At 51.2% G+C, this 19,302-nt stretch overlaps 1 protein-coding gene across 8 annotated transcripts in view; it reads left to right on the top strand.

The window, feature by feature from the left end:
• Glis1 (GLIS family zinc finger 1) overlaps positions 1-19,302 on the top strand; it is a 208,426-nt gene that overhangs the window by 23,388 nt on the left and 165,736 nt on the right. The window lies entirely within an intron of this gene.

A 19,302-nucleotide genomic window follows, 5' to 3' on the forward strand; every position in this document is an offset into this window, starting at 1 on the left:
CAGTCAGGTCCTGCACCTCAGGAGCCTTTTCTTTCTGATGCGACCTTTCATTCTCTTCCCTGCCCCCTTTTTCTGTTTTATTTTGTTTCTTCATTTTGATTTCCTTGGTTTTCTCTCCTTCCCTAATTATTTCATCAGCCTGTCAGATGCCTGTCTGTGAGGTGCCAGCTAGCTCTCTCTCTCTCTCCTGTATCCCAACCTGGTTTGGAGGACCTCTCTGAGAATTTTTTCCCAGTCTTCCCTAAGCAGGATCTTTACACGTTGGCTCCTCATCTGTCATGTACCCTGGGAGATGAAGTGGAAAAGAGACTTTAGTGTAAGGATGCCGAGTGGGTCTCAGAACTTCCTTCGAAGACTGAAGAAGGAGGCTTGGTACCTCGAGCCCACTGCAGGCTGTCCAGTGGTGCACACTGCTGTGGGGGAGGGGCCAGCAGCTGATGCTCATCTTGGCCTGGGATCTAAGTGTGGTTTGGAGCTGTGCTCCTACAGCTGTGTTCTAATCAAAGTGTGCGTGGTGTGTGTGTGTGTGTGTGTGTGTGTGTGTGTGTGTGTGTGTGTGTGTGTGTGCCATCAGAGACCAGCTTGCAAGGAGCCAGTTCTCTTCCATCATGTGGGTTTCTGGGACCGACTTCAGATCATCAGACTTGGTGGGAAGCACCCACTGAACCATCATCTTACCTGCTCCTAACCATCGTGCTCGATCAGCGTGAGGTCTGTGCTGTGGGAGGTGGGAAAGCAAGGGTTGTTTGTCATTTGTGTTTTGTAGTTTTAGACAAGGTTTCACTGTGTAGGTCGGGCCAGCTTTGAGCTTGCAATCCTGCCTTCGGGTGCTGCCGTTACAGGCGTGTGTTATCGTGTCTGGCACAGTATTGTTAAATTTTTTTTTAAACTTAACAAATTTTCATTGAGCACCTGCTGTGAGGTACAAATACCTCACGCTGCAAAGACAACGAAGAACAGGCCATGGCCCTGTGCAAGGTTTCAGAGCTTTACATTCTACAGGGGAACATGTGCTCGTCAAATAAGCAGGTTAAATAGGAAGTTTTCCAAGTGGTCCACAGTAAAGAGAAAGCAAGGGATAGGCTTGGGGGCCGTTCTGTAGTGCGGTCAGGATAGGGAAGCTGACGTTGTTAGCTTCTCTGGGTCTTCAGCCTGCAGAAGTGTGCCTGTGTGTGCATGCGGGTGCTCCTTGGTGTGGGCTGGTAGGTGAAGAAAGGTCTTCAGATTCTAGACAGACAGACAGACAGACAGACAGACACACACACACAGGCCATTTTCATTGTGTTTTTCTTGGTTTAACTCCAAAGTTTGCTAGGCCATATTCTCCTCATATGTGTCTTAAAAGGCCTCACATTTGGTAGTGTTCGTGAGAGCTAACACGGACAGCAGTGAATTTGCCCGAATTAATTCATCCTCACAAACCCCAGAGGGAGGTGGTTCTAGTTGTTGTGATGGCCATTTGACAGATGAGGAAACGGAGACCTATGATGTTAAGTAACGTGGCCATGAAACCTGGGTTGTTTGGCTGCAGGGCTGATCCCGTGGATTTCAAGGATGCTCTGCTGTATCTTCAGTGCCTCATGCTGCTGTGATGCCTGGCTCTGATCTGATGCCCCTCCTCTATAAGTCCATCCAGTCTGGTTTTTACGTTTCTAAGTACTCTGTGTCTTTGGTTTGGGATCTCCCAATGGTGTGCTTTGGTGTGGGCTTTTCTTTAATTGGGCTGGGTACTTAGTAGGTTCTTTATTTCTGGATTGTCATGTCTTTCAATTTTAGTTGTCTTGTCCTTTTAAATTTTTTTTCCCCAATACTTTTACTCTGTTGTCATAGTCTGGAACTCTAACTAATTGTATATTTTGCTTTTTGTATTACTTTTAAAATTCTCCTCCCTAGCACCTACCTCTTTGTCTTTTAAATCCGTTTTCTGAGAATTTCCTAGACCTTGTCTCCCATTTTAATTTTTCACTTATTTCAATTTGCAAGATCACTCGGTTTGTCTCATGTGGCTCCCTTTTTATGTATTCCATTTGTTAATATATACAATATTTTGGGGTTTTATTAAACTACCTTTTACCCTATTCTCTGCCTTCCTGTTTCCGTTTGTGTAGTTTATGTTCACTGATCATCGTCTGGTCTCCTTCCAGGCTGAGGGCTTTCCTCATCTGCTCACGCTGCCTTCTGCCGGCGTGCCGATACAGGCTATCCTGACCCTCCACTTTGCAGCAATCATGGCTCTCTTGAGTCTCTGCGTCCTCCTTTCTCAGTACCCATCCTCGTAATCCCGTTTCTTAGACACCCTCCTCACCCTTAGTGCACTGCCACATTCATGGTCAGGCCCCTGCCCTAGTTAGAACCGACTGAGTGTGTCACACAGTGCCAAGGAAGCGACCCCAAATGACCCAGTCTCAGTGAGTGAGCTCAGGGCTGCAGGCATCGTCAAGGCCTGGCTTTTCTGCCTTTGTGCGGTCGGTCACTCCTTATCCCCAGCCCCAGCATCCTGTCCTCACAGACACCTCTCTTCTCTCACAGGCTCGCTGAAGGTCCCAGTCAGCACGCAGACATGTTAGGAACTGGCTGCTCCTTGTCGAGGTCCACTTACTGCCCACCGCCCCCTCTCCCCACCCTGGCCTGTCTATGCGGCTGAACCTAGCTGCACTAATCTCATTAGACCTAATGTCTAGGAAAGGCCCACTTAGGGTCACCAGGCAGCTTCCCAACCCTTTCTCACCGCTCAGGACCAGCAGCTCTTCTGAGTTCAGTTCTGACCCTAGGCACACACAGTTCTGTGTCTCCACCTTCTGGCTTGTGCGGCCCTGACACCTCTGTCCTGTCCTTACAGGATCTCCCTGCTGTGGCTGCCCGGGCTTCTCTGTGCTCCGTTCTGTTTCTAGCTTCAGGGATAGGTTGCTCTTACATTGTGATAGCACAGCATCTGTCTGTTTGGATTCCCGTGGCTGTGTTCTCCCCTGCTCTGCTGGCCTGCAAGGCAGACCTGAAGTCCATCTCTGTTGTCTGTCTTACTCTTCCTCTCTTGCCGCCCCTGTGCTGACATGGCCCTGCAGTTCCATGAGTCAGTTGGAGAGTCTGGCCTCTTGGCAGGACCTTTATGCGGCCTCCTCTGCTGCGTGCGCCTTCAGCTCCCCTTCCCACGGCTGACTCAGGCTTGTGTGTGTCACTTACTGGTGAGCCCCCCGCCCCCGCCCCCCGCCACACAGTCCTTTCCTATTTGCTTCATTGGCTTTCCACCACAGCCCTTGTCATGACTCAGTAGCTTGGTAGCTTGCTCATCCTTTACTCTCAGCGACGAGAACGCCACAAGCAGTTAGCCCTCGCAGGGCCCAGGGCAGAGTCTGCAGGAGTTGGCTATGGTCATCAGGTGGGTGGAGCCCAATGACAGCCCTCTGTTCCTCTTGGCTGTGACGGTGTTGTATGTCCATCTCTCTCCATCTCTACTGTCTCAGGCCAAGGCCATCATGTGTGAGGCTCGGCCACTGCTGCTAGGAATAGATGCATTTCTGATTAATCTTGTGTGTGCCTTAGTTAGCGTGGTGTAGGGGAAGGCTCTGGGGATAGCAGAGAGGGCAGAGCCAGACCTTCATGACCCTGGATTTTGATTCTTTTGAGGACTGGGGTGCTGTGTAAATACTATTGTGCTAATCTGTGTCTGTACTCCAGTGAGGCCTGGGCTACTACATACTGGGTAAGGAAGGACTTTTAGAGACACAGCTGTGAGCATAACCCGTGCTTCCCTTTGTGTGCAGCGCCCCTGGTGGAGATCCTAGGTGTTGCACCCAACGGTGCTCTCCTGTTCATAGAATTAGTGAACCTGCTTCCACCCAACCCCCACCCCATCTTGCTGCTGAAGAAGCTGGCTTCCTGAATGTCTTGCTGGCAGTGTTTGGCTGTTGTTTTTAGGCACAGCTCAGTCTCCTACCAGCTTCAGACCTTGTTTGTCTTCAGAGTGACAACAATAAAAAATCCAAATTGCTGTTTCCAGTCTATATTTTCTCACTAAGTAAATTTTTTTTTTTTTTGCATCTCTGAGAATTTTATGCAATACATTGGAGTCAAACCTCCTCTCAATCTCTACATATTCAGCTTTGTGTCCTAAAACAAAACAAAGCACCTATCCAGTTTAGTATACTCTTGGATGTCTGGTCACCCACTGGAGGGAGGGTGACCTACCAGGGGGCACAGTATTAAGGAAGTAGCTAGGCATCCTTGGCTAGGCATGGGGCTTCCTGCCTACCTTCCTTCTTCAGGCTGGATTTTTGTCTGGCTTCAGATTGTACAGGCCTTGTACATACAGCTGTTGAGGTCACATGTGTGGCTGTCCAACTGTGCCTGGAAACACTGCAGTCGTTCACCTCCCATCCCACGGTGACCCCTGAGCCTTTGGAGGACGGGTGTGATGTGGCTGTCCTGTTGAAGTCTGGATATTCTGTCGTCTCATTCTCTCCGTATCTCATTTGTCCTGAGTCGCTGTGTTAACCACTGTCTATGGAATGGAGACAGTTCTCTGAGGGGGACTGGAGGATGCACTAGTCTACTACAGGCATAAGGATAAGTCGTTGGAAGTCACTGTGACACTCTGGCTGTCTAGTAGGATGATAGTTGTAGGTTCTGCTCTGGAACCTAGGAGCTGTTTTGTCACAGGCCCTTGGTCCCAATAATGTTACCAGACATTGGTTTCTCTCCTTGTGGGGGGAGCTGTAAGTCCATCCAGAGAGTGGTTGGTTACTCCCTTGGTGTCCTTGCCACTATTGCTAGGCTGGCGGTCATTGTAGCTCTCAGGCTTCACAGCTGGGTAACTGTGACTTTGATGGTGACTTTTCTCCCCAGTGGCGTGCACAGCACCACCCAGCATCTCCCTGCACCATGAGACCAGCTTGGGTTCTCCATGTTTCATGATTTGGGTGTGTAGTGTCACAGCCGTGGGGTTTTACCCCTCAGTAATTTTTACCTTGATTAGATCTTAAACTGTGGGCTCACATTACTAAATGTGGGGGGTTACAAAAGACGGCAGTAGTAAGAGTTTCCTGAACATACAAATGACCAAAAATTAGTGCAGAATCTAACATGTAATGAGTCTGAGGTGTTTGGGTGGCACACACCTGTGCTGCCTTGCTGCTAAGCTCATAGCACATGTATTGGCACCGCTGCAACACCAGCGGATGCTGCCCGAGACACCTCAACTCAGATTTGAGACGGTTGTATGTTATAAAATGCGGAGTTTTGCTATGCGTGTAGTTTTGTTTTTGTTTTTTGCTTTTATAGAGGCAGGCATAGTGGTTTAATTATAGAAAACAAAGACTTTAATACTTTCCTACGGTCATTCCTTAGCCTGTACCCAGTTATACATCTCTCGAGTATACTGTGTTAGAATGCTTTTCAGAATTGCTGTGTAAGTTACTGACATGAGTTTTGATTAAAAAAAAAATCAGTAGATGAATTTTCGCTTGGGATTAGGACAGAATTTCCAACCATTTCCGAAATGGCCCTAAACATACTTCTGCCTTTTTGTACTATAGATTTGTGCAGCGTGGCCTTTTCAGCATGGCCTGTTATAAAATCAAAGTATAAATCAATTCTGGGACACGTTGAAGATGGTTATGTAGAAACTCCTTATAGAAAGACAGGCATATGCATCTCATGAGTATACAGACACACTTTCATCTTTGATAAATAGTAAGCTTATGTGTAAACCAGAGAATTGTTTTAAAATGAATTTCTTTATGATTTATTAACATTATATGTTTGGTTTGTTTTTTAATTTGTTTTTTCCTTTATTTTTATGTGCCTGCATGTATGTCTGTGCACCACATGTGTGCAACGCTCATGGAAGCATCAGATCCCCTGGGTGGGGCTGGTGTTATCGATGACTGTGAACCATCCTGTGGGTGCCGGGAATTGAACCTGGGTCCTCTGTAAGAGCAGCAAGTGCTCTTAACTACTGAGCCATCTCTCCAGCCCATTTATTAGTAAACGTTTTGGTTTGTGTCACTGTTTTATATCTCTTTGTGTCTGTGAGTGTGTAAAAATTTCTGAAGCAAAACCAAGTGGCAGATAGGTGAAGTGTGAGAATTCCTGCCGTAGGCAGTGAGCTGGGGAGGAGGGAGGAGGGACCTTAATTCCTCCTGGTCGTGTTCTCTAAGGCTCAGGTGGCTCAGGTGGCAGGCGTGTCATGCAGAGGCTTCAGGGCTTCCAGACCAGGTATCCTTTTGTGGGAAAATCTTCTTTCACGTGTCCACTGACGAGTCAAGAGCTTACTACTGCTGAGGCCCTGCTTTGTGGCAGGACTTATAAAGACCCTGCATCTCCAGCCTTCATAACTGGCAATCACCTGTCACAGTATTGGTGACAGTGAGCGATGTCTAAGCCCATGTTCTAACCAAGACCTTCAAGAGAGCAGGGCCCAGCCTAGGACCCAGCACGCAGGGCAGAGGGTCGGGGTCAGTGAGCAGACCCTAAACGAGTGCCTCTCAGCCTTCCTAACGCTGCGATCCTTTAACACAGTTCCTCATGTCATAGTGACCCCTCAACCATAAAATTACTTCCATTGCTACTCCATAACTATAATTTTGTTATTGTTATGAATAGTAATGTAAATATCTGGTATTCAGGATATCTGATACGTAACTTCTGTGGGGATGGGAGCCATTACCCCACGTGACTCAATCACTGGGATGTATCTCAAACCTGTGCACAGGACTAGGCAGTCAGATACAGGCCTGCCTCCTCCCCTGCCCAGGGCTTGGACCCTGCTGCATTGGGAGTGGCTTCATAAATTGTGTGTGTGTGTGTGTGTGTATGTGTGTGTATGTGTGTGTATGTGTGTGTATGTGTGTGTATGTGTATGTGTATGTGTGTCCACCATTACAGCAGAGCTTCCAGACACACCACTGGAGGGAAGGACAGATTCATGGCCTGGGAGGATGGGCTGCTGTGCTGGACACTGGAAAAAATTAGGTGTTGCCAGCAGAGGTATGGCTGACTGTGACTGGGGCAGGCTGGGAAGGAAAATTGTACTTTGTGCTTTGGCCTTGAATGACCCACTGGGGATGAGAAATGGAGTGGGACCCATCACTCAAGGCCACACTTTTTCATTCAATGAGGGGCACACTGAAGCACAGAGACCCCAAGAAACTACCTTAAGGCCACACAGCAAATCAGAGGGGAGCCTGCACTGAGAAAGCATTTTAAATGTCAGGTCTAGAACCAAGTGCCTCCCTCAAGCCAGTGAAGTCTTCATTTCCCAGTGGGGTTTCCATTAACTAGGAAACAAAGCCTCTAAGAGGTAAGAAGACGCCTAGCTGGGTCCTGTCCTTCTGCGTGCTTGACCACAAGTTCAGAACTCCAGCTGTGCTCCCTACCTGGAGGGTAGGCAGGGCCGTGTGAGCCTCTGCCCGGACCTGGAGGGATGCTCCCAGAGGAGAGTGAGCTAGAGAATGGCCTGGTTAGGCTGGCTTCAGGCAGAGTCCACTGGTGCTCACTAAGCCCTTCCATGGACTTGGATGGGAAGTCCTTCATTCCTTCCCTGATGAGTTTACATGAAGTTCTAGTCGATAGCCTGGAAGGTCCGTGCAGAGTCTGACTTTGTGTGTGTCATGCTGGATTGCAGAGGTGCTGGTGGGTGGCTGAGCCCTGAAACCACAAGTGTTTTCCTTTTGGCCTGTCTGTAATCGGGTGTGGGTAGTTTCCATGCTGGGGTGGGTGCAGCCCGAGAAACCCAGCATAAGGAAGCAGAGGGTGGCGGTTGTGTTGGGGCGGGGACTGACCAGCCTCTCCAGCCTGGCCACCGAGGCTGGCTCCGCCCCACATGTGATTCTGATTAGGGGCCTGTGTAAAAGTTACCTAAACACCACTCTAATTACTCTGTTTAGGAACATTCGCATGTGTGGGAGGGTGCCTGGCACTGGCTTCCCACATGTGCTGGGGGTCTGCGGGAGGCACCGTGTTTGCACGAGCGTGACAGGCACGGGCAGTGGGGAGCCCGTGGGACAAGTCAGGGAGTTCTTCCTTGGGTTCTAGAGTTCTGGCAAGCCCTGAGTAGGACTGGCTGCTCTGCTCGTCCTTGTTAGCTTGTTACCTCTTGCAGAAGCGAATGAACGTATGAACGAACGAATGAACGAATGAACGTTCATGTCCTCTGGGATTAGACCCTCACCTTTCCAATGGGTTCTGCATCTGCAGCAGCCCGTCTGTTTCACGGGCTTGCTGCGAAGGCGAGTGAGCTGGAGCTCTTCAGAGTCCGTGAGTGTGCTGTGAGGACCAGGGTATCCTACAGTTACCAGTGGCGCATACTCAGCTCACACTGGATGCAGAGTAAGGGCAGTGGGCTGCCTCAGTTATATTGCAGGGGATGCCTGCCTGCCACCCTAGGAAAAGAGCTGGTGTCTGGGAAGGGGCAGCAGAGTGCCCCCTGCCAGGTGGATTGCAGCTTTAGGGAAATGTACCGTCCGGCCTGATCTGCAGTCATTGGAGAGCACCTCCCACTTTTCTTTTGTCCAGGGACTCAAGGCTTTTCTCATCTGTACACCGGTGGGTCCTGTGTTTCTTTGTGTCTACCACCAGCCCCGCACCAGAGAGCCTGCCGTCCGTCCAGCCGCCTCCTCTTTTAACCTTGTGGCCCACACATCTGTGTCCCTACATGCTTGATACCCACTGTATTCACCCGCCTACCCAGCCGTTCTTCCACAGACTTTTTTTTCTAAGTTTAAGATTTATATATTTTATTTCATGTATAAGATTGTTTTGTTTGCATGAGTCTCTGTGTACCTTGTGCATGACCCGCCTTGTGCTCTGGACAGCTGTGGGCCTGTGGGTGCCAGAGATCAGACCTGGGTCCTCTGCAAGAGCAAGTGCTCTCGGCCACTGAACCATCTCTCTAGCTCCTGATCCACAGACTCGAGTCAGCATGTTACAGGCGCAGCTCTGATTTCATCTTAGAGCACACATTCGTGGCAGGAGTTGCCCCTATGTTGCGGCTCGAAGGTGACGCTCTCTGTCTGATGTGAAGGAGGACCTGCCAGCGCCTGGGCCGTCCTTTAATGATGAGTCAGGAGTGTAGTTCCAATGACTCAGGCCTCTGTACGCTTGCTTATCATTCATTCGCTCAGTTATCTGTGCTCCAGCTGCCTGACCTGCCTACTCCCGTGTTAAGTACCGATCTTGCCACCTGGCTACTGCCGATAGAGCTCCCACCAGCTCGCTCACCCTCACATCATTATCGTGGGGTTCAGGTGTGGGACACACGTCGGTTCTTGAACTTGATCTCAGAGACCCTTACCCTTCCATTCTCTGTTAGGCAGAAGCGTAAGGTGGGGCCCCAGTTCTTAGTCGTTCAGCCAATCCACCATGTTCCACGGTCACTGAGTGCCACTGTATGTTTGATGACCCTTCTCTGGCAAGGGGGGTGCTGTTATTCGACAGTTTTCAACATGGGCTGTATGTTCTGGTAGAGACAGAATAAACAACTAAAAAATGACCATCAGTGTAGTGAATGCCTCTGTGTGCTGTATGTGGAACAGGCTGCCTCAGGGGAGACCCAGGCTAGACTTGGGCAGAGGCAGGGTGCCTGGACTCTGAGCTGGGTTCTACTCTGGAATGCACCTTAGTGCCAAGTAGTATAGGCAGCCAGAGGGACAGCTGAGGAGGCCTTGCTGGGGAAGGAAAGCCAGCAATTGCCTCAGAGAATGGGCCGGGAAGAAAGTCGGGTCATAGTACTGGGGTCCTGTTAAAACATACATCTTGCCTTTTGTCCCTTGTTACACTCTGATGGCTGGGCACTGAGTGGTGGCCCTACTTCCAACCCACTGGGCAGTGCCTGTGCTGAGCTTTACCCCTGGTACCACATCAGAAACAGTTGTGTTACACAAGATACGATGTTTCCTGAACCACGATTCTGAGGTCTGGGAGTTTAATTAAAACAGGAGCCATACCTCTAGGTATGTTTGATGATAGCATTCTAGAATACACCACATGAGAAATGATCCCTGTAACAGCTCTCCTCCCCACTGCACCACACTGCCTCCAGCCTTTGCTGTCTACCCGAAGGTACGGGAAGAGCTTCCATGGGGCGGGTGGATTTGAGCATTGAAAAGCACCAGCTCGGTGCATGGACCCTATCTTTGTAGTCCTGAGTGGCAGAGCTGGGACGTGACTCTTAGACTCCCCGAGTCCCCAGACTTATCCCCTTTACCCTGTCTGCACTCCTGGACTCTTGGGGGGCTACAAAGGAAGGGAAATAACACCCAAGGATCTACTCCTGTACCCTGTACCCCCCACCCCCATTCTTAAGAAAGATGCCTCCAGAGCACGCCGGCCTTCTGCAGTGGGGGCAGCTGGGGACCGGTGAGCTAGGTGTGCTGTGATCTGACAGGCACAGCCAGGTAGGAAGTCTTCTGTTGAAGGGCTCCATGCTGGCACTCTGCAGACAGGCCGGCCTCCCTGTTAATTTTGAAGCCTTAGAATGTTCCCAAGGATCCCGCGGATTCCTGCTCATGAAACTGCGCAGGTCAGAGGCCACACGTGTTTTGCTTTTCTTACTTGAGGTATTATGTGTTCAAGGTAGATTTATGCTACAACCTTTGCTTATTGACTTGTTCTTTCCCCCGTGAACCTGATGGAACATGACAGACGATATTTACAAGGCACGTGTTTCCGATTAAATCATGTGAGACATTAAAGCCCGATAAATGAAAACCCCTTTGAAAGGCCAAGTTCAGAGGAGGAGGCCATCCCTGGCGGGGCCTTGAAGGTGGAATCGTCCCTTCAGCTGGCTGCAGAAAGTGCTGTGGAGGGCTGGCAGGCCCTTTGCCTGCATGGGGCCATTTGTCACTTTTTCCCAGCCAGTGACTATGGCTGCTTAAAACTCCGAGGAGCCCTGCTCCCTCTCACCTGCCTAGGGCGGCAGGAGGGACAAGATGCTCCTTGAGTACCTACTGTGTGCTGGGCTCTGTTGCCCGAGTGAGGGCTTTCCTGCAGTCTAGCAGGACAGCCCAGAAACTCTGAGGCTGCTGCTATCTAGTAGATGGAATAAGAGTGGAACCAGCCAAATGTGACCACAGTCCCCAGGATGCTCTGCTTTCACTGCCTGTGACCCTGGTCAAGTTTCTTAACCTCACCATCTTGGTCCCTTCCCCCGTGAAATGGGGACAGTAATATTGTCTCTTTAGGTATGCTCCATGGTACCCAGGCCCATGTAGTGTTCATTATTAAGATTATACTTTCTGCAGACACTAAAGGCAGGCAGTTATAGCTGCAATCTAGGCCTTTGGACCACAAAGTTTTTCTCAGTATTACCTAGGTGGTTCTGCCGGGTGATACAGGCCAGTCAGTGACTACCAAGTGTGGCTTGGCTGCCTGCTGCTCCAGGCTGTGGGGCTTCCCTCGTCCTTGTCAGACTGCCCTGGATGATGGGACATCTTGGTAGGCAGGGTTGCCTACTGGAGTCTTTCCATGGAGGTCAATTAAGGGATTTGAACAAATCTGCAAAGTGGAAACAGCTTGGGATTGAGGCTGCACTCCCTCCTTCTCTTTCTCCCCTCTGCCTGACTCCCTGTCTGTCACTGTGCCTTCAGGAGAAGTCTGCTCTCAGGAGGGCACTGACCACAGGGCTGCTATGGGCCTCATAGGCCGTAGGCCTCACCTTGGCTTCCCCTGGATGGCTGGTTGCAGAGGCCTACGAGCTACTGGAGTGTTTTCATTCTTACAGTTCCCGTTTTGGTTATTGGCAGCTTGGGGGCTGCTGTGTGGGAGCAGAGGGTGATGGAGAAGGGTAGGAGTCCTCCTGCCTCAGCCTCGCAGAGGAAGACCTTGCTTTGGAAACTGTGGAAGGGCCTTCATCTTCTCTCACCTGCCATTTTCCTGGAACCTGGGCATTCAGTTTCTAAAGAAACCAGCACAGATTGAGTGAGGTGTCTGTGAGGTGGTAGGCAGTGGCTGTGGAGTCAGCCTGCCTCGTGCGGGCTTTACCACTTGTGGCTGGGTTCCCTAGGCAGGTGGCACCTCTCCCCCTGGGATTTGTGTCCTGTTGCGATAAACAGCTGCGATGGAAATAAGACGCAGTTGGATGGAAGGTTCTGGATTGACACAGACACCATGTTAGGATCTGCTCATCTGCCCCGGGGTGAGCACAGCCTCGGAACAGACCCATGTAGCATGTCTCCTTCCTGTCCCCGTGCACCCGGTGCCCCTTTGGGCAAATTCTGGGGGCTGTGTGAGTTTGAATTCCAGGCGGTCACCTCCCTTCTATAGCCTCCCTTACTTTATCTACAACATTGAAAAAGTTGCCCTCTCTGCTTGGCATGAGTTGTCATGCAAGGAAGCCCCCGGAAACTGCAGATGTCATTGATGGGCATGCTTGCCGTGGGAGGTCACAGCAGGTCACAACATGCCCTTGACCCCCTTCATTCTGCGCCACTCCTGGAGTACCATGGGTCTGCTCCTGTATTCTCTTAGGGGTTCAGTGCTTCTGGGCTCCACAGAGCTTGGGCCTCACCCTATCCTTGGAGAGACCTTGTCTCTTGGACATGGAATGATCCATGAAGGCCCCTCAAGTTCCTTCTAACCTAGAGTCAGTTCTCCTCCTCCAACACCATCCATTGTGATCCACATATAGTGGGGTGTGGCTGTGTGGAAGGAGAAGGGGAGTCCCTTGAGCAAAGGCAAGAGACTGGCTTGACTTTCAGTGAACAAGTGAACAAGCCCTGGTGCTACATCCTGAAATGGAAACTTCAGGGTTCTTTGGAGAGGCAGTTGTCGGATGGTGTTTTGCTGGGGCATACATCTGAAGCAGAGTTTTCCTGAAGTGGACACAGATGAAAGAATAAGGCAGACTGGTGAAGGAACATTTAGCAGAAGCAGACACAGGAGGAAGGATGTTCTGCTAAAGCAAGCCTGTGAAAGGACATGTAACAACACGCATGTATCGGTCTGCCTTACATTGAGTAGTTGAGCTGCATTTGTCAGGACTCTGCAGACTTGGGCTAACCTGATGCACGTGCTGAGGCAAGACCTGTGTTGATGTTTAGAGGTATACATAGGACTCTACAGAGTGATGGAGGCTGAGCTAGGCTTGCTGGGACACTAGTTGTGCAAGGCTTGTGGGTCCCGAGTCTTTGGTGATCTTCGCTTTCCTGAGAGAGGGACAGCTGAGAACTTCTGGTGTTCCCACCAGTCCCTCCTGGCTGTCTCTGCTAGGTCCTGTCACTGCTGTTGCTAATCTGACTCTACCATACTGGACTGCTGGTGTATCTGTGAAGTGTTTGCAAGTGGATGGAGCTGCCACTGCCTCCTAACCTATGAACTGAACTGCTGATTTCCAGACAACACAGTCGGAAGTTGTTCCAAAGAACCTTTCTAAACAGGTCCACTCCCCCTGTATCCTTTCTTTCCCATTACCTCTGGTGGGTGGTAGGCTACAAGGGAGGTTAAAGCATTTAAGAACCATGGTTAAAAATAAAGTTTGAAAAAATTAAAGTTATAACATCTCTTGGTGAAGTTACTCTTCTTCTCTGTGCCTTAGTGTCTGCAACTGTAGAATGAGATTGATAACACCTGCCCTGCTCTGGCTACATAGTTCCTGCAGGGGCTAAAGGCTGTGTTTGCTGAGAGAGGGCAAGAACTAATTATAAGTGCTAGTTATTGGACAGGTTCTGTGGTGAGCATGGCGGGCCTGGGGGATTGCAGTGCCCTGCAGGGAGCAGACAGTTCCCCCAGCTGAGGAGGGGGTTTGTGAAGGCCACGTGTTGTCCTCAGTGCATAGCGTACCGAGGACCAAGGGGGAAGAACTTATTTCTGTATAAAGTAATGCTGATACTCGGGACAGGCTAAACAAATCCCCCTTATTGAAGAATGTCGCTTGGGGCTGGGCCTGATTAAAATTGGAAAATCTAAGCGGCTTAACTGTGTGGTTTTGGTCATGGGCGGATCAGGAGCTCTGCCTTGCTCTGTAGCTCCCTGGCTCTGGTCATGGACTCTGAGGCCACGGAGGGTCAGAGACAGTAATAGGCCCATTCAGCACCCTGTTTAGTTGGGAGGGGGCAGGGCTGGAAGGCCCCTCTGGCCAAGTAAAATTCAGAGCTCCTTGTTCAGAGCTCCGGTGACTTTGAGCTGGGAAGTAAGTGTTGGGGGATTGTAAAAGAATGTGTTCTGTGGACCCAATTTTTTTCTTAGGGTCTCCAGGTCCTGCCCCCTTGTTTGCTCAGAGGAAGGGCTTTTGGGCATCTCTGGTGCCTGGTACTCTGGGAGGTGTTTCTTGTCTATTCAGTGCTATCAATTTCCCTGTCACCTGGGCTGCATCCTGTGCCTGGACTAGTATAGAGTGTACTAGTACCCAGGGCAGAGCTGAGTACAGGCGGTTGTTTGGCGCATTTGTCTCCTGTAGGCTCCATAGGACAGGATGGGCACCGCTGCTTACATCCAACTGGCAGGGGTGCATAGAGGCAGTGTCTGTGGGGGTCCAGCAGGACATCTGCAGCTGGAGCTCCCACCACACTTGGGTGACAAGCCGTGGTGGCTTCTAGTGCCTCCATTCCCTCATGGTATCAGGTGGATAGCAACGCCACACTGGACAAGTCACATTTGGGTAGTTATGCCATTCAAACACTTGCAGATACCTAGGACAGTGGAAGGAGATACCTGTCCCTTGTCTAGGAGAGTCAGGTCAGCCATGGCTCTCCTCTGGTCCTACCCATCAGTGAAGACTGCTATACTCTTGCTAAAACCCAGATATATTCCTGACCTTGGCCCAGTGGTAGATTTATCCCATTTTCCAGTTGAGGACAGAGCCTCGGTGTCCCCTGGCTAGGTGGCCAGTGGGAGACAAGTGCATCTTAGAGTACGTGCCACAAGTCCCGTCTCAGGTCAGCCCTTGTCTGGATGGGGAGGGAGGGACTTGTGAGGTAACCACAGGGAGGCAAGGCGCTTCTAGGCTTCCTGACTGCTTCCCATAAACAGTAAGTGTTGACCATGTGGCTTGCATAGATGGTGGGCAGGTCAGGGCAGTCCTGGGAGGACGCCGGGCTCTCTGATGGCAGTGACAGCACACAGGGACACCAATATAAAGTCAGCTGTGTTTTTTGTAGTGCCTTTCCTGTCTGGTGGTTCCCAGCCAGGGCTCTGGGGCTGGACTGTAGAGCCTGAGCCTCCACTATCCTAGCCACTTGGATCCGTTTCAGTTTGTGCATCCCTATCGTAGGGGCAGTTACACAGCTTAGAGCAGACTTACCCCAACATCAGCTCTCAGTGAGGATGCTCCGAAGGAACGGAGGGGAGCAGGTTCTGGGAGACTCTAGCCCCAGTGGAAGAGAAGACAGTCTCAGATAGGAATTCTGATGCCCCTCAAGTGAGCTACCACTTCCTTCCACCCACCCACATGGCTCTGGGTGCATCCGTGGAAGGTGAGGAGAGCTGATAGGGGTGTGGAGAACCTGGACCGTGTTGCTCTCATGGTTGCATGTAAAATGTGCCGTTCCTCAGAAGTGCAGACGCAGTGACCTTTGGAGCTAGCAGCTACAGCCCTAGGTCCATACCCAGGAGGATGGAAGGTGTGTGTCACACAAACTGGCTCACAAGTACTAAGGGTCGTTGTGCCCACCATAGCCACTCTATGGAGACAGCCAAAATGTCTCTTGGCTGACCCACATATAAACAGAAGTGACCTGGTGGAATGTCAACTCAGCCGTAAAGGTCACGCAGTGCTGGTATCTGTGACAGTGCGGATGTATGAATGTACCTTGGAAATCTCCCACTGTGTGAAAGATGCCAAACAGATATGGGCGTCTAGCAGGAGTTCCACCTGCATGGAATGGTCTGAATGGATGTACGTACAGGGGCTGGGAGGAGGGCAGGAGGGGTGACTGCCAAAGGGGAAGGTTTCTTTAGGGTGCTAGGCAGATGGTGGTGATGGGCATCACCCTGACTATAGGGAAACCGCTAGAGTGCTCCTTCGAGGAGAGTCTTGAGATGAGCATTACAGTTCAATTAAAAACAAGGATGCTGGGTATGTAGCACAGGCCTGAAATCCCAGTACACAGGAGGCTGAAGCAGAAGGACCACTAGTTCCAGGACAGCCTGGGCTACATAATGAGACCTATCACAAATACCAGAAAAACGAAGTCCTCGGCTGAAGCTGTCCCCTGCCCCTTCCCACACCCTGGGACCACTGTCTCCCGTCTTTAGGCCTGCTCCAGAGTAGGACTGGACTTATGATCTTGCCTGCTTTTCTTTTCTTTCTTTTTAGATGGGGATGTTGCTGGAGAGCCCAGGCTGGCCTATAGGAACTTTAATCCTCCTGCCTCAACCTCTGTAGTACTGACTATAACCCAGCTCACCAGCTGGCTTCCTTCTTGACATGCTGTGGGCTAAGAAGCACTAGGCAGAGGGTCTGATGGGAAGAAAACGGAGGTAGAAAACAGGCGCAAGTGAGAAACTGGGGCCTGTGGCTAGCAGCTGAGAGGGGAGAAGGTGCAGGGGGGACATGGGGAGGGAAGGAGGGAGGGATGGAAGGAGGGAGAGAGGAGTAGGGCAGGAGGAAATGAGGGCAGGAAGGAGGGGTGAAGGCAATAGGAGGTGAGGGATGCTGGGGAGTAAGGAGTGTAGGGTTGAGACCCCGACTTCTCAGGCTGAGAGCCTTGTGCCCTAATAGTGCCCCAGATGGTTGGAATATTGCCTTACGTGGTCCCATGGCCCTGGCTGAGCATGTCACTTTGTGTCTTATGGTTTTACTGCTGTGAAGAGACCCCATGGCCAAGGCGTATCATAAAGGGAAACATTTAGTTGGAGCTAGCTTACAGTTTCAGAGATTCAGTCCATTACCCTCAGGGCAGGAAATGTGGTGGCACACAGGCAGACATGGTGCTGGAGGGGTAGCTGCGAGTTCTACATCTGGATCAGCAGACAGCAGGAAGAGAAAGAGTGAGCCACTTGGCTTGGTGTGTGCCCACTGAGCACCCCCCCCCCAATCTCCAGTGATGCACTTCCTCCAACAAGAGCACACTCACAATAATGCTATTCCCTGTAAGTCTGTGGGGGCCATTTTCATTCAGACCACCACACTGGGCTTTGTCCTCCCCGTTGGAGCAGCCTAGCTCAGAGTCCTGGCTTTCAGTCTAGAAGGCCTGGATTTGAATCCCAGCTTTTCCAACTAGTGACCTTTACTCGCTGCTCAGTCTCTGTATGTTAGCTCTCTTACCGTGTGGGTTGTAACAGGCATTCTCTGGGATGGCTTGTTTCCTTCTGCCTAGCCCCCAGTGAGACGGTATTCGAAGATGGAGCCTGAGGAGTTGATGAGGTTTGATGAGGTCCCAAGGATAGGTCCCGTAGTGTCTCTAGGAGAGACACCAGACAACCCACTTTCTGTGTCCTTGTTTCACAGACTTAGAGCAAGAAGGCAGCAGCTACAATCTAGAGGAAGGCCTGTAGCAGAAACCTGCCAGGCTGTACCTTTATCTTCAACTTCTCAACACCCAGATCCAGCTAAGCCCGTATCTGTGGTGTTTTATGACTCAGGCTGCACTGGGCAAGCAGGGTGCTCACTACAGCAGTGGAGGCACCTAGGCCAGCATAGCATATAGAACAAAGCTGGCATACCTGCTATATTACATGTGTGTGTGTGTCCATCCATCCGTCTGTCCGTCCGTATGTCCATCCATGTCTCCGTGGCTGTGATGGTCACCATGGGCCAATCACTTCTTTCTCTCAATTCATGTCCTCTGAAACCTGGGCTACAGTGCTGCCCACAGAGGCTGTGGCCGGTGTCAGATGCAAGGATCCAGGCTGAGGGGCTTTGAACCTGTTAGTTGCCATGTCTGGGAACCTTGAGGTTTTCATGGGGTTGGCATAGAGCAGCGTCAGTGTGTGGGACAGAGTATGGGAAGTTTAGTGAGAATCCTGGGCGAGCAGACTGGACTGGGGTGCCCTGGTTGAGACGCACTCCATGTGGCCTTCTAAGAAGGAGCAGTTTGGGCTGCAGGTCCCTGGTACCTCCACCAGGGTGGCAGCCGCTGAATCAGCATTTCCAGGCTTGGTCCTCAGTTCAGATGTGAGCAGTGGGTTGTCCCAGTCATGCTGAGAGGACAGGACTGACACCTGTGGTTGCAGCGGTGGCTAGCTTTGCCCCCTGAAAACCTTGGGTTACCGAGGAGGGCTCGTTTGCTCCTGCCCAGGCAGCACCCAGGATTTTCCAGATGGGAAAATCCCAGACTGGAACACTTGATTCATCTTCTGGACAGGAGGACTCTGCTGTGGCATTGTCCACGGCTGAGGTCGTGGGCCCCTCAGCTCAGACAGCTCACCAACACCAGTGCGTGGGAGAGCAAGCTTGGGAGAGCGCATGGGCTTTGCCGTGTGTCCTGTTTGTTTGCTGTCTGGTTTGGCCGGTATGTGGGCAGGGCAGCGAGGCCTTGGAATGTTGGCCTGGGTAGCACAGTGGCTTCGCTGGGGCGGAGAAGGGCAGACGTCAGAAATGCCTATAAAGCCTCGAGCCAGGAGGCTTCCAGACGTCAGAGGTTTGGTCACTAGAATAACTCAGTCCTGGCCCCTCCCTGTAGGCCTGCACTTAACAGAGGGTGTGGGCTGTAGTGATTAGAGCTACAGCTGAGCCCAGTTCATCGATGTAGGCCAGTTCTTAACCTCTCTGTTCCTCTGCTCTCTTTCCTGTGCGCTGTGACAGCAGTTGGAGGTGTCTGAGGGTGTTTCTGGGATGAACTAAGATGGAATGTGCCCCTGGATTTGCCACAGTGTCCGGTAGAGTCCGTCAGTACTCAGTACACCTTTGCTGGACAGGTGTGTGGTGTGGAAGACAGCCAGGCCTGACAGAAACCTGCTGCCGCTTCCCCGACTTGATGCTGTCCAGGGCGGCTCTCCTGCCATGCCCTCTGCTGAGGGTAGAGGAGATCGCGAGCCTGCCTCGGGAATAGTCACAGACTTGACTCAGGATTCAGGAACAGACAGCAGCTCCCTGGGGAAAGGCCTGCTAGGCTCACGTGGTAACACTGTGAAGCATGGTCGGGGTCCTGTGAGAGGCAGGAATTCTGGGGAGACTTAGAGAAGTCCTTGGATGCTACAGAGGAACACCCAGAGGATCCTGGGTGAGGTGGCGTGCCCACCACTGCCATTGCTGGCTCCCCTGCAGGTATTCCTCATCATCCTCAGGGTTCTGCTCTCCTGTTGCTCGGGTAACGTGCAGAAGGTCCATGTCCTGCTTCCTCTCGCTCCCTTCCTTATCTGGAGAGAAGGTGATGTCTAGGTCACCGATTGACCTATAAACTCAGCCTGCGAGTGGAGACATAACCCCCA

Source organism: Mus musculus, chromosome 4 (assembly GCF_000001635.26).
Source record: "Mus musculus strain C57BL/6J chromosome 4, GRCm38.p6 C57BL/6J".
NCBI lineage: Eukaryota > Metazoa > Chordata > Mammalia > Rodentia > Muridae > Mus > Mus musculus.